The 13,107-nt window shown below is 69.4% G+C and overlaps 1 long non-coding RNA gene across 1 annotated transcript; it reads left to right on the top strand.

Moving 5' to 3' along the window:
• Positions 1-2,396: 2,396 nt before the first annotated feature.
• LOC136789295 (uncharacterized) lies at positions 2,397-4,679 on the top strand. The gene is made up of 3 exons (XR_010828139.1): positions 2,397-2,419; positions 3,264-3,372; positions 4,615-4,679. It is a non-coding gene; the product is annotated as an uncharacterized lncRNA (long non-coding RNA).
• Positions 4,680-13,107: the final 8,428 nt, after the last annotated feature.

Below are 13,107 nucleotides of genomic sequence, written 5' to 3'. Positions count from 1 at the left end.
TTTTTTTAATTTTTTTTTTTGGGGGGGGTCCCCGCCTGCCCCCCCCCCACTGACCCCCCCCCGCTGCCCCCCCAGGCCGGGGGGCGCGGCTGCGGCTGACGCTGGGGACGCTGTCGGTGGCGCTGCCCCACGAGGGGCCCCCCGCCGCCCCCCCGCCCTGGCCCAGCGCTTCTTCGCCCACGTCGGGGGGCGCCGAGGGGGGGCGCCCCCCTGCCCGACTGGGACCGAGCCCTGCCCCACGCCCACCTCAGGTATGGGACCCCCCCCTCGTGACTCCCCCTTGTGCCCCCCCCCTTTGTGTCCCCCCCTTTGTGACCCCCGTTTTGTGACCCCCCCTCGTGACCCCCCTTTTGTGACCCCCTTTGTGCCCCCCCTTGTGACCCCCCTTTGTGCCCCCCCCTTTGTGCCCCCTTTGTGCCCCCCTTGTGACCCCCCATTTCTCCCCCCATTTTGTGCCCCCCATTTTGTGCCCCGGATTCACCCCCATTTAATGACCCCTCCTTTTGTGACTCCCTTTGTGCCCCCCCTTTGTGCCCCCCTTTGTGCCCCCCTTTTGTGCCCCCCTTTGTGCCCCCTTTGTGCCCCCTTTGTGCCCCCTTTGTGCCCCCTTTGTGACTCCCTTTGTGCCCCCCTTTGTGCCCCCATTTGTGCCCCCTTTGTGCCCCCTTTGTGCCCCCCTTTTGTGTGACTCCCTTTGTGCCCCCCTTTGTGCTCCACTTTGCCTTTGTGCCCCCCCTTTGTGCCCCCCTTTGTGACCCCATTTGTGCCCCCCCTTTGTGACCCCATTTGTGCCCCCATTGTTGTGCCCCCCTTTGTGACCCCTTGTGCGTTTGTGCCCCCCCTTGCTGTGTCCCCCCATTTGTGTGCCCCCCCTTTGTGCCCCCCCCTATTGTGCCCCCCTTTGTGCCCCAGCTACCCCCCATTTGTGACCCCATTTGTGTGCCCCCCTTGTGCCCCCCCCATTTCTCCCCATTTGTGACCCCCCCTCGCTGACCCCCTTTCTGCCTTTGTATACCCCCCCTTGTATTTATTTCTCCCCCATTTTGTGCCCCCCATTTTGTGCCCAGGATTCACCCCCATTTACAACGACCCCCTTTTTCTGCCCCCTTCCCCCCTTTTCCCCATTTACCCCCTGTGCCCCCCATTTCACCCCCATGCCCCCATTCACCCCTTTTTTGCCCCCCCCTTTACCCCCCGTGCCCCCCCCGTGCCCCCCCAGGCTGTGCGCGGGGGGCTGCAGCTGGGGCTGGAGCTGGGCCCCCGGGGGGCCCGGGGGCCACCGGGGGCCGCAGGGGGCTGTCGGTCGCCCGCATGGAGCTGCTGGAGGTGCTGCCGGGGGCGGAGCCTGACCGCCTGCAGGTGGGCGGGGCTATGGGGAAAGGGGCGGGGCTATGGGGAAAGGGGCGGGGCTATGGGCTGGGGCGGGGCTGGGGGCGGGGCTATGGGGAAAGGGGCGGGGCTATGGGCCAAGGGGCGGGGCTATGGGACAGGGGCGTGGCCATGGGCTGGGGGCGTGGCCATGGGCTGGGGGGCAGAGCCTGCCGGGGTTGTGGGCGGAGTCTGAGCACATCGAGTGGGCGGGGCTATGGGATGTGGGCGGGGCTATGGGATGCGGGCGGGGGCTATGGGATGTGGGCGGGGCTATGGGATGTGGGCGGGGCTATGGGATGTGGGCGGGGCTATGGGATGTGGGCGGGGCTATGGGATGTGGGCGGGGCTATGGGGATGTGGGCGGGGCCAGGGGTGGGGTTCGGGTTGGTGGGGATGGGGGCGGAGCCAGCTCAGGGGGCGGGGCTAAAACCTGCGGGTGGGCGGGGTTATGGGTGGGGGTGGAGCCTGGCCGACCGGGGAGGGGCTGGGGGCGGGGCTTGGGCACCGCGGTGGGCGTGGCCTAGCAAGGGGGCGGGGCTAGGAGTGGGGGCGTGGCCTACAGAGGGGCGTGGCCTCCCCGTCGATCAGATTCAATGGTTGGGGGGTCATGGGGGAGCCCCGAGGGGGGCGTGGCCACACCGGGGCGTGGTCACGTTGGGGGCGTGGCTCCCACCAGGGGGCGTGTCCACCCGAAGCCCCGCCCCTAACCCCGCCCCTCCAGGTCCTGCGCTTCCCGGAGGCGGAGCCCGGCCTCGCCCCCTCCCGGCCCTGCCTGCGCCTGCGCTGGGGCCCCCCGACGGGCGCCCCCGGATGAGGAGGTGAGGGGGGGGGGCGGGGCCAACGGGGGTGGGGTCCCCTAAGCCCCGCCCCCTCGCTGTGAGGCCCCGCCCCCGCAGGGCCCCGCCCCCCGCGGGAGCTGAGCGCGGAGCTGAGCGCCCTGCGCTGCGACCTCGACCTGGGGCTCATCGAGCGCCTCGGCCCCGCCCTCGCCCGCCTCCGAGGCCCCGCCCACGCCCACGCCCACCCCGAGGACACGCCCACCGGGCAGGTCAGGAGGGGCGGGGCTTAGTTGGCCGGGGCAATTAAGTTGGCATTAAGGCAGTGGGGTGGGGCTGGGGGCGGGGCTTAGAGCAAGGTGAGCAAAAGAGGGGGGCATGGCCTGAGGCGGGTGGGCGGGGCCTGGGGCTGGTGGGTGGGGGCTGAGGGTGATGGGCGGGGCCTGAGGGTGATGGGCGGGGCCTGAGGGTGATGGGCGGGGCCTGAGGGTGGTGGGCAGGGCCTGATGGTGATGGGCGGGGCCTGAGGGTGGTGGGCGGGGCCTGAGGGTGGTGGGCGGGGCCTGAGGGTGATGGGCGGGGCCTGAGGGTGATGGGCGGGGCCTGAGGGTGTTGGGCGGGGCCTGAGGGTGTTGGGCGGGGCCTGAGGTGATGGGCGGGGCCTGATGATGGTGGGCGGGGCCTGAGGTTGGTGGGCAGGGGCCTGAGGGTGATGGGCGGGGCCTGAGGTTGGTGGGCGTGGCCTGAGGGTGGTGGGCGTGGCCTGGGGCTGATGGGCGGGGGCTGAGGTTGGTGGGCGGGGCCTGAGGTTGGTGGGCGGGGCCTGGGGCTGGTGGGCGGGGCCTGGGGCTTGTGGGCGGGGCCTGAGGGTGGTGGGCGGGGCCTGAGGTTGGTGGGCGGGGCCTGGGGCTGGTGGGCTGGGCCTGGGATTGGTGGGCGGGGCCTGGGATTGGTGGGCGGGGCCTGGGGCTGGTGGGCGTGGCCTGGGGCTGGTGGGCGTGGCCTGGGGCTGGTGGGCGGGGCTTGTCCGGGCGAGGTTTCGCCCCCCAGCTCCAGGGGAGGGGCAGGAGGAGGGAGGGGGGGGAGGGGCGGTCCCTGACGTGGCCCCGCCCCCAGGCGCCGACGTGGGCGTGGCGCTGGGCGGCGCCGGAGGCGGAGCTCCGCCTGCTCCTGCCCCTGACCGACCTGCGGCCCCCCCGCCCGGCGGCCCTGGCACCAGCCCGGGGTGCGCCCCGAGAGCCTGCGCCTGCGCCTGGGGGGGCCCGCGGGAGGGGGCGCCGGGGGCGCTGCTGCTGGCCTGCGACCACCTGCTGGGTGAGGGGGGGCGGGGGGGGGCGGGGGGTCACAGGGGGTCGTGGGGGGGGACATGGGGGTTTGGGGAGGGGAAATGGGGGTTTGGGGGGGTCACAGGGGGGCATGGAGGGGGAAATGGGGTCCTGGGGGGGTGACGGGGGTCGTGGGGGGATACTGGGAAGGGGATTGGGGGGGAAATGGGGGTTTGGGGGGTCACAGGGGCCGTGGGGGGGGAAATGGGGGTTTGGGGGGGTCACGGGGGTCGTGGGGGGTCACGCGGAAGGGGATTGGGGGGTGCTGCTGGCCTGCGAGCACCTGCTGGGTGAGGGGGGCGCGGGGGGGGGGGGCACAGGGGGTCGGGGGGTGGAAATGGGGGCTTGGGGGGGTCACGGGGGTTATGGGGGGGGGGGAAATGGGGATTTGGGGGGTCACAGGGGATCGTGGGGGGGTCACAGGGGGGTTGGGGGGGGTGCTGCTGGCCTGTGACCACCTGCTGGGTGAGGGGAGGGGCGCGGGGGGGCAGGGGGGCTGGGGGGTCGGGGGGTGGATATGGGGGCTTGGGGGGGGCACAGGGGGTCGGGGGGGGGGGAAATAGGGGCTTGGGGGGGTCACAGGGGGTCGGGGGAGGTCACGGGGGGGTTGGGGGGTTGCTGCTGGCCTGCGACCACCCTGCTGGGTGAGGGGGGACACGGGGGGGCAGGGGGCTCGGGGGGGGGTCACAGGGGGCTTGGGGGGTGCTGCTGGCCTGCGACCACCCTGCTGGGTGAGGGGGACGCGGGGGGGGGGGGGGGGTCATGGGGGGCGTTGGGGGGTTTTGGGGGGGGTCGTTGGGGGGTTTGGGGGGGTCACAGGGGGTCGTGGGGGGGGGAAATGGGGGCTTGGGGGGTCACGGGGGGGTTGGGGAGGGTCATGGGGAACATTGGGGGGTTTTGGGGGGGTCGTGGGGGGATTGGGGGGGGGTCACAGGGGGTTGGGCGGGGTGGGGGGCTTGGAGGGGGCATGGGGGGGCCGGGGGGGTCTGCGATGGGGCACTTGGAGCTCTTGGGGGGGGGCAATGGGGGTTATGGGGGGGTTGGGGGTTTCTTTTGGGGGGGGGAGAATCTTTTAGGGGACGTAGGTGGGAGGTGAGAGCCGGGGGGGGCGCAGAGCCGTGACCCCCCGTGCCCCCCCCCAGCCGTGTACGAGGCCGAGGACATGGGCTCCATCCCCTGCCTGCGCGCGGCCCCCGGGCCCGGCCCTGGGGGGGGGGCGCTGCGTCCCCACGTGAGGGGGGGCACGGGGGGGGATGTGGGGGTCTGGGTCTAGATGGGGGTGGCACCTGGGGGGCTTCTGGGGGGGGCACTTGGGGGTCCTGGGGGTCCTAGAGGGGTCCTGGGTCTTATTGGGGGGGGGGGCATTGGGGGGGCACATGGGGGGCTTATGGGGGGGGGGGCTGGGTCTTGGGGGGGGATTCCATGGGGGGGCATCTGGGGGGCTTATATGGGGGTGTCTGCGTCTGATGGGGGGCCTGGGTCTTGGGGGGGCATCTGGGGGTTCTGGGTCTTATTGGCGGGGGGCCCCATTGGGGGGGCACCTGGGGGCTTATTGGGGGGGAGGGGTCTGGGTCTTTTGGGGGGCCTGGGTCTTATGGGGGGGGGATTCCATGGGGGGGCACCTGGGTCATGGGGGGTTGTGGGGATGGGGGGGGGGCTGAGTCTTACTGACCCCCCGGGGGTCTTATGGGGGGGGTCCCAGGTCCCATTGGGGGGTCCTGTCGTGGGGGGCACCTGGGGGCCATTTGGGGGGGGGTCACGTGTTCTACAGGGGGTGTTGGGGGATGGGGGGGGTTCTGAGCCCATAAGGGTGCCCCCCCCCACCACCCCCTGCCCCCCACAGGCTGGAGGTGACGCTGCCCCCCCCCCCCGCGGCTGGGGGTCCCCGCGCCCCCCCCCCGAGCCCCTTCTCTGCCCAGCGCAACATCTACGAGGGCCACGAGGTGGGGGCCACCCCCCAATTAACCCCCCCAATTAACCCCCCCCAATTAACCCCCCCCCAATTAACCCCCCAAACCCCATTGCCCCCCCCCCGAACCTTGTCACCCCCCCAGGGCTGGGCGTTTGGGGGGATTTTTTTTTGGGGGGGGGGCTGGGAGTTTGGGGGGGCTCTGGGGGTCCTGGATGTTTTGGGGGGTCCTGGGGGGGGTCCTGAGGGGGTCCTGGGGGGTTTGGGGGGCTTTTGAGGTTTTGGGGGGGCATTGGGGGGTCCTGAGGGTCTTGGAGGGGGGGTTGGGGGGGGTCCTGGGGGTTTGGGGGGGTCATGGGGGTTTTGGGGGGGGGGGTCTTTGGGGGGGGGGGGGGGGTTGGGAGGGGAGCTTGGGGGGGGTTGGGAGGGCTTGGGGGGGTCCTGGGGGTTTGGGGGGCATTGAGGGGGTTTGTGGGGGGGTCCTGAGGGTCTTGGGGGGTTCAGGGGGAGGGTCCTGAAGGTTTTGGGGGGGGTCTTTGGGGGGGATTCCTGGGGGTTTGAGGGGGGTCCTGAGGGGTTTGGGGGGGCATTGAGGGGGGTTGTGGGGGGGTCCTGAGGGTTTTGGGGGGGTCCAGGGGGAGTCCTGAGGGTTTTGGGGGGGGGGTCCTGGGGGGTCCTGGGGGTTTTGGGGGGTCCTGAGAATTTGGGGAGAATTTCTGAGGATTCGGGGGCACCGCTGACATTTTTAGGGTAGGAGAAATCTTTTGGGGGGTTCCCAGTGGTTGCCCTCCCCCCCAAAAAAATTGCCGCCCCCCCCCCCCATAGCTGGTGCTGCCGGGGAGCCCTGAGGAGCTGGGGGCGTTCGTGGGGGGCGCTGGGGGGGGCATCCTGCGCCCTGCGCCTGACCCTGCCCCGCGCCCACCTCCTGCTGCGCCCCCCGAGCTGCTGCAGCGCCTCTACAACAGGTGGGGGGGGCACGGGGGGCACGGGGGGGGCATTGGGGGGGCTGGGGGGGATTTGGGGGGTTCCGGGGGATTTGGGGGGTCCTGGGGGGAATTTGGGGGGATTTGGGGGCACCTTGGGGGGATTTGGGGGTCCTGGAGGAGATTTGGGGGGGCATGGGGGGTTTGGGGGGGCATGGGGAGGGCTGGGGGGGATTTGGGGGGTCTGGGGGGGATTTGGGGGGATTTGGGGGGGCTGAGGGGGGTCCTGGGGGGATTTGGGGGGATTTGGGGGGTTCTGGAGGGGATTGGGGGGCACGGGGGGGATTGGGGGGGCTGGAGGGGATTTGGGGGGGCTGGGGGGGTCCTGGGAGCAATTTGGGGGGGCTGGGGGGTCCCTGGGGGGATTTGGGGGCTCCTGGAGGGGATTGAGGGGGGCTGGGGGGGGCATGGGGGGATTTGGGGGGGCACGGGGGGGGCTGGGGGGGGATTTGGGGGGTCCTTGGGGGGATTTGGGGGGTCTTGTAGGGTATTGGGGGGAGCTGGGGGGGGGGGGGGGGGCTGGGGGGGGGCATGGGGGGGTTTGTGGGGGCATGGGGAGGGCTGGGGGGGGAGTTGGGGGGGTCTGGGGGGATTTGGGGGGATTTGGGGGGTCCTTGGGGGGATTTGGGGGGGTCTTGGAGGGGACTTGGGGGCACGGGGGGGGTTTGGGGGTTTTGGGGGGGGCATGGGAGGATTTGGGGGGGGGCCGAGGGGGGCTTTGGGGTGTCCCCGGGGGATTTGGGGGTCTCAGGGGGGATTTGGGGGCCAAGGGGGATTTGGGGCTGTTTGGGGGTCCTGGGGGTCCCGGTGTGTTTGGGGTTATTTTAGGGGGGGTCCCTCACCCCCCCCCCCCCACCCCCCAGGATCAACAACGACCTCCTCCTCTGGGAGCCTGCCGGCCCCGCCCCCCGGACGACCCCGCCCCCTCCGGAGGCCCCGCCCCCTCGGGTGACCACGCCCACTCGGGTGACCACGCCCACTCGGGTGACCACGCCCCCTCGGGGTGACCACGCCCCTTCGGCGACCACGCCCCCTCCGGAGGCCCCGCCCCCAGCGGCTGGGAGAGCTTCAAGCCCTGCAGGGCGGGCGGGGGGGGTGAGCGGGGGGGGGGGGCAGGGGTGGGGACAGGGGGACAGGGATGGGGGTGGGATGGGGACAAGGGGACAGGGACAGGGATGAGGGATGGGGATTGGGGACAGGGATGGGGACAAGGGACAGGGACAAGGAGACAGGATGGGGACAAGGGACAAGGGAATGGGGTCAAGGGACAGGGATGGGGACAAGGGGACAGGGACATGGGGACAGGGAGAAGGAGACGGGATGGGGACAGGGATGGGGACAGGGAACAGGGAGGGGATGGGGACAGGGATGGGGACAGGGACAGGGCATGGGGACAAGGGACAAGGGGACAGGGAAAGGGGATGGGGACAAGGGAATGGGAACAGGGATGGGGACGGGGGACAGGGACAAGGGATGGGATGGGGACAGGGATGGGGATGGGGAGTGGGGACAGGGACAAGGGGACGGGATGGGGACAAGGGACAGGGACAAGGAACAGGGATGGGGACAGGGACAGGGAGAAGGAGACGGGATGGGGACAAGGGGACAGGGACGGGGACAGGGACAGGGGATTGGGACAAGGGACAAGGAGACAGGAATGGGGACGGGGGGACGGGATGGGGACAGGGACAGGGGATGGGGATGGGGACAGGGGGACAGGGACAAGGGATGGGGACAAGGACAGGGGTGGGGACAAGGGACAGGGACAGGGGGACAGGGACATGGGGACAGGAATGGGATGGGGACAGGGACAAGGGAATGGGGACAAGGGACAGGGATTGGGGACAAGGGGACAGGGACATGGGGACAGGGACAGGGATGGGGATGGGGACAGGGATGGGGACAGGGATGGGGACAGGGACAGGAATGGGGATGGGGACAGGGATGGGGACAGGGACGGGGATGGGGACAAGGGACAAGGGACAAGGATGGGGACAGGAATGGGGACAGGGGGACGGGGACAAGGGATGGGGACAGGGATGGGATGGGGACAGCAACAGGGACAAGGGGATGGGATGGGGACAAGGGACAAGGGAATGGGGACAGGGACGGGGGACAAGGATGGGGATGGGGATGGGGACGGGGACAGGGACAGGGATTGGGGACAAGGGGATGGGGACAAGGGGATGGGGACAGGGATGGGGACAAGGACAGGGTTGGGGACGAGGGAATGGGGACAAGGGGACAGGGACGGGGTTAGGGATGGGGACAGGGATAAGGGACAAGGGGACAGGATGGGGACAAGGGACAGGGATTGGGGACAGGGACGGGGACGGGGGATGGGCACAGGGGATGGGGACAAGGGGACGGGGACAGGGACAGGGATAAGGGACAGGGAATGGGGACAAGGCACAGGGATGGGGACAGGGACAAGGGACGGGGACAAGGGACGGGGCCACCCCCAGCGCCCTCCATCGCGGGTCCCCGCTGTCCCCAGACTCCGAGGAGGAGGACGATGACGACGACGATGACGATGACGACGATGACGATGACGAAGGCCCCGCGGTGACACCGGGGGACGCGGGGGGCCCCGTCCCCAGAGCGGCGTCGCCGTCCTCGTCACCGTCCTGCAGGGCCGCGTCACCGCCCACTGCCACACCGAGGTGGGTCCCCGCGTCCCCACGGACACCCCAGTGTCCCCGAGGCCACCCCAATGTCCCCAAGGCCACCCCAAGGCCACCCCAAGGTCACCCCCAGGCCACCCCAATGTCCCTAAGGCCACCCCAAGGTCACCCCCAGGCCACCCCAATGTCCCCAGGGCCACCCCCATGTCACCCCGAGGCCACCCCAATGTCACCCCAAGGCCACCCCAATGTCCCCAAGGCCACCCCAATGTCCCCAGGGCCACCTCCATGTCACCCCCTGGTCACCCCGCCACCCCAATGTCACCCCAAGGCCACCCCAATGTTCCCGAGGCCACTCCCCGTGTCCCCGAGGCCACCCCAATGTCCCCAAGGCCACCCCAATGTCCCCAGGGCCACCCCCGTGTCCCTGAGGCCACCCCAATGTCCCCGAGGCCACCCCCATGTCACCCCGAGGTCACCCCAATGTCACCCCGAGGTCACCCCGATGTCCCCAAGGCCACCCCAAGGTCACCCCCAGGCCACCCCCGTGTCCCCGAGGCCACCCCCATGTCACCCCATGGCCACCCCAGTGTCACCCTGAGGTCACCCCGAGGCCACCCCGATGTCACCCCGAGGTCCCCCTGATGTCCCCAAGGCCACCCCGAGGGCCTCCTGCCTCACTTCGGGGGTGTCCCTGTCCCCCATGTGTCCCCCTGGGGTCCCCCTGTGTCACCCCAGGGCCCCCCATGCCCCCCGCCATTGCCCCCCATGTCCCCCCAGCGCCCCCTTGGGCCACCCTGGGGCTCCCCCCAGTGTCACCACCCCCTGCGGTGACAATTGGGTGCCCCCTTCGGTGTCCCCCCTTGGTGTCCCCCCTTTCGGTGTCCCCCCGTCCCCCCTTTTTGTGTCCCCCCACCTTTTGTGTCCCCCCCACCTTTTTTTCCCTTTTTGCCCCCCCTTTTGTGTCCCCCCCTTTCTGTGCCCCCCCCTTTCTGTGTCCCCCCCGCTTTTTGTGTCTCCCTCTCCCATTTTTTTGCCCCCCCCCCATTTTTTTCCCTTTCTGTTCCCCCCTTTTCTGTCCCCCCCTTTTGTGTCATCCCCCTTTCTGTGTCCCCCCCATTTTTGTGTCTCCCTCACCCTTTTTTTACCCCCCCCATTTTTCCCTTTCTGTGTCCCCCCTTTTTGTGTCCCCCCGTGCCCCCCCCATTTTGTCTCCCCCCCCTTTTCTGTGTCCTCCCCCACCTTTTTTTCCCTTTTTCTGTGCCCCCCTTTCTCTGCCCCCCCTTTCTGTGTCCCCCCTTTCTGTGTCTCCCTCCCCCCTTTTTTTGCCCCCCCTCATTTTTTCCCTTTCTGTGCCCCCCCCCCCTTTCTGTGCCCCCCCTTCTGTGTCTCCCTCCCCCTTTTTTCGCCCTCCCCTTTTTTTCCCTTTCTGTGCCCCTCCCCTTTTTTTTTTCCCCTTTTGTGCCCCCCCCATTTCTGAGCCCCCCCCCTTTTTTTCTGCCCCCCCCCCCCCAGGACGCGGGGGCTCACGGGGAGCTGGTGCTGGAGGTGGCCGGGGGCCGCCTGTGCTCGGTGGCCCGCCCGGGGGGGGGGCAGTGGGGCCGCACCTGCACCAGCATCGAGGCCGAGCGCGTCACCCTCTACCACGCAGGTACGGGGCCGGGGGGGTTAATGGGGTCGGGGGGGGTTAACGGGGTATGGGGGGGGGTGAGGGTGCCCCCACTGCCCCCCGAGGGTGCCCGGAGGGGTTTGGTGCGCGTGGGGGGGGGGCATAAAGGGGAAATTGGGTCATAGCACAACCCTATACGAGCGCTCAGAGAAGCTCCGGGGGGGTTCTGTCCACATGGGGCGACCCCACGGGGGGATGGTGAGCCTTAGCACAACCCTATACGAGCCCCTGGAGAATCCCCGGGGGTCCTGTCCCCATAGGGCGACCATACAGGGAGATGTTGAGCCTTAGCACAACCCTATACGAGCCCTCAGAGAATCTCCAAGGGGTTCTGTTCCCATAGGGCGGCCCCATAGGGGGATATTGAGCCTTAGCACAACCCTATACGAGCCCTCAGAGAATCCCCATTGCCGGGGGTGGGGCATAGGGGTTTTGGGGCTGTTTGGGGGGGGTTGGGGTTGTTTTTTTGGGGGGGTTAGGGCTGTTTTGGGGGGTTTTGGGGGGTTTGGGGCTGTTTTGGGGGGTTCAGGGGCTGTTTTGGGGCTGTTTGGGGGGGGGTTGGGGCTGTTTGGGGGGGGTTTTGGGGTTGTTTGGGGGGGGTTTGGGGCTGTATGGGGGGGTTCGGGGCTGTTTGCGGGGGTTTTGGGGCTGTTTTGGGGGTTGGGGGCTGGTTTTGGGGGTTCGGGGCTGGGGGTTTGGGGCTGTTTTGGGGGAGTTTGGGGCTGGTTTTGAGGGGTTCGGGGCTGGTTTGGGGGGTTTTGGGGCTGTTTTGGGGGCGTTTGGGGCTGGTTTTGGGGGGTTTTGGGGCTGTTTTGGGGAGTTTGGGGCTGTTTTGGGGAGTTTGGGGCTGTTTTGAGGGGGTTTGGGTCTGGTTTTGGGGGTTTTGGGGCTCTTTTGGGGGTTTGGGGCTGTTTTGTGGGCGTTTGGGGCTGGTTTTGGGGGGGTTCGGGGCTGTTTTGGGGGTTTGGGGCTGTTTTGGGGGGTTGGGGCTGTTTTGGGGGTTTGGGGCTGTTTTGGGGGGGTTGGGGCTGTTTTAGGGGGTTGGGGCTGTTTTGGGGGTTTTGGGGCTGTTTTGGGGGCGTTGGGGCTGTTTTGGGGGGGTTTTGGGGCTGTTTGGGGGGTTCGGGGCTGTTTTGGGGGTTTTGGGTCTTTTTTGGGGGTTCGGGGCTGGTTTTGGGGGGTTGGGGGCTGTTTTGGGGGTTTCGGGGCTGTTTTGGGGGTTTGGGGCTGTTTGGGGGGTTTGGGGCGGTTTTGGGGGAGGTTGGGGCTGTTTTGGGGGGGTTCGGGGGTGTTGTGCCCCCCAACCCCCCCGTGCCCCCCCCAGGCTCGGTGCCGGACGATTTGGGGGGGGGTCTCCTGGAGGTGCCCGGGGGGGTCGCCGCTGCCCCCCACCTGCACTGGACGCTGGGGCCCTGGGAGGAGCCCACCCCCCCCTGGGGGGGGCCGCCCCCCCCGCATGCTGGCGGCCGCCGTGAGCGGAGCCCTGAGCCCCCGGGGGGACGTCAAGGTGGGGGGGGGGCGGGGTGGGGGGGTTGGGGGCATTTGGGGGGGCTGGGGGGCGGTTGGGGGGGGGATACGGGGGGATTTGGGGGATATGGGGGGGCAGGGGGGTTGGGGGGCATTTCGGGGGGCTGGGGGGGGTTGGGGGGATTTGGGGGGTTATGGGGGGGCTTGGGGGGATATGGGGGATTGGGGGGGGTATGGGGGAATTTGGGGGGTCCAGGAGAGGTTGCGGGGGGATATGGGGAGATTTGGGGGGGCAGGGGGGTTTGGGGGGATATTGGGGGGGGGTTGGGGGGGATATGGGGGGATTTGGGGGTGTTGGGGGGGTTGGGGGGGATTTGGGGGGTATGGGGGGATTTGGGGGGTATGGGGGGCTTAAGGGGGATTTGGGGGTGTCCAGGGAGCTTGGGGGGGGGGATATGGGGGGATTTAGGGGGGCTGGGGGGGTATGGGGGGATTTGGGGGAGCTGGGAGGGGATTTGGGGGGATTTGAGGGGATTTGGGGAGGATTTGGGGGAGTTGGGGAGGATTTGGGGAGGATTTAGGGGGATTTGGGGGGATTTGGGTGGATTTGGGGGGGATTTATGGGGATTTGGGTGGATTTGGGGGATTTGGGGTGGATTTGGGGAGGATTTGGGGGGATTTGGGGGAGATTTGGGGAGGATTTGGGGGATTTGGGGGGGGATTTGGGGAGGGTTTGGGGGGATTTGGGGGATTTGGGGAGATTTGGGGGAGATTTGGGGGACGTGGGGGGTGTGAGGGATTTGGGGGGGGATTTGGGGGATGTTGGGGGGTGGGGGGGGATTTGGGGACACCCCGGGGCCTTCCCGCTGCCCCCCAGGAGTTCGTGGTGACGCTGGCGCTGGAGGGGGCGCTGCTGCAGCACCGCCCGGCCCCCCCCGGGCAGCGCTGGTACAGCCAGGTAGGGGGCTGCGGGGTCCCGCGGG

This window comes from Anser cygnoides, unplaced genomic scaffold (assembly GCF_040182565.1).
Source record: "Anser cygnoides isolate HZ-2024a breed goose unplaced genomic scaffold, Taihu_goose_T2T_genome scaffold_43_1, whole genome shotgun sequence".
NCBI classification, from domain to species: domain Eukaryota; kingdom Metazoa; phylum Chordata; class Aves; order Anseriformes; family Anatidae; genus Anser; species Anser cygnoides.
The sequence above is the reverse complement of the archived record's forward strand: the minus strand, read 5'-3'. Positions and strand labels throughout refer to the sequence as shown.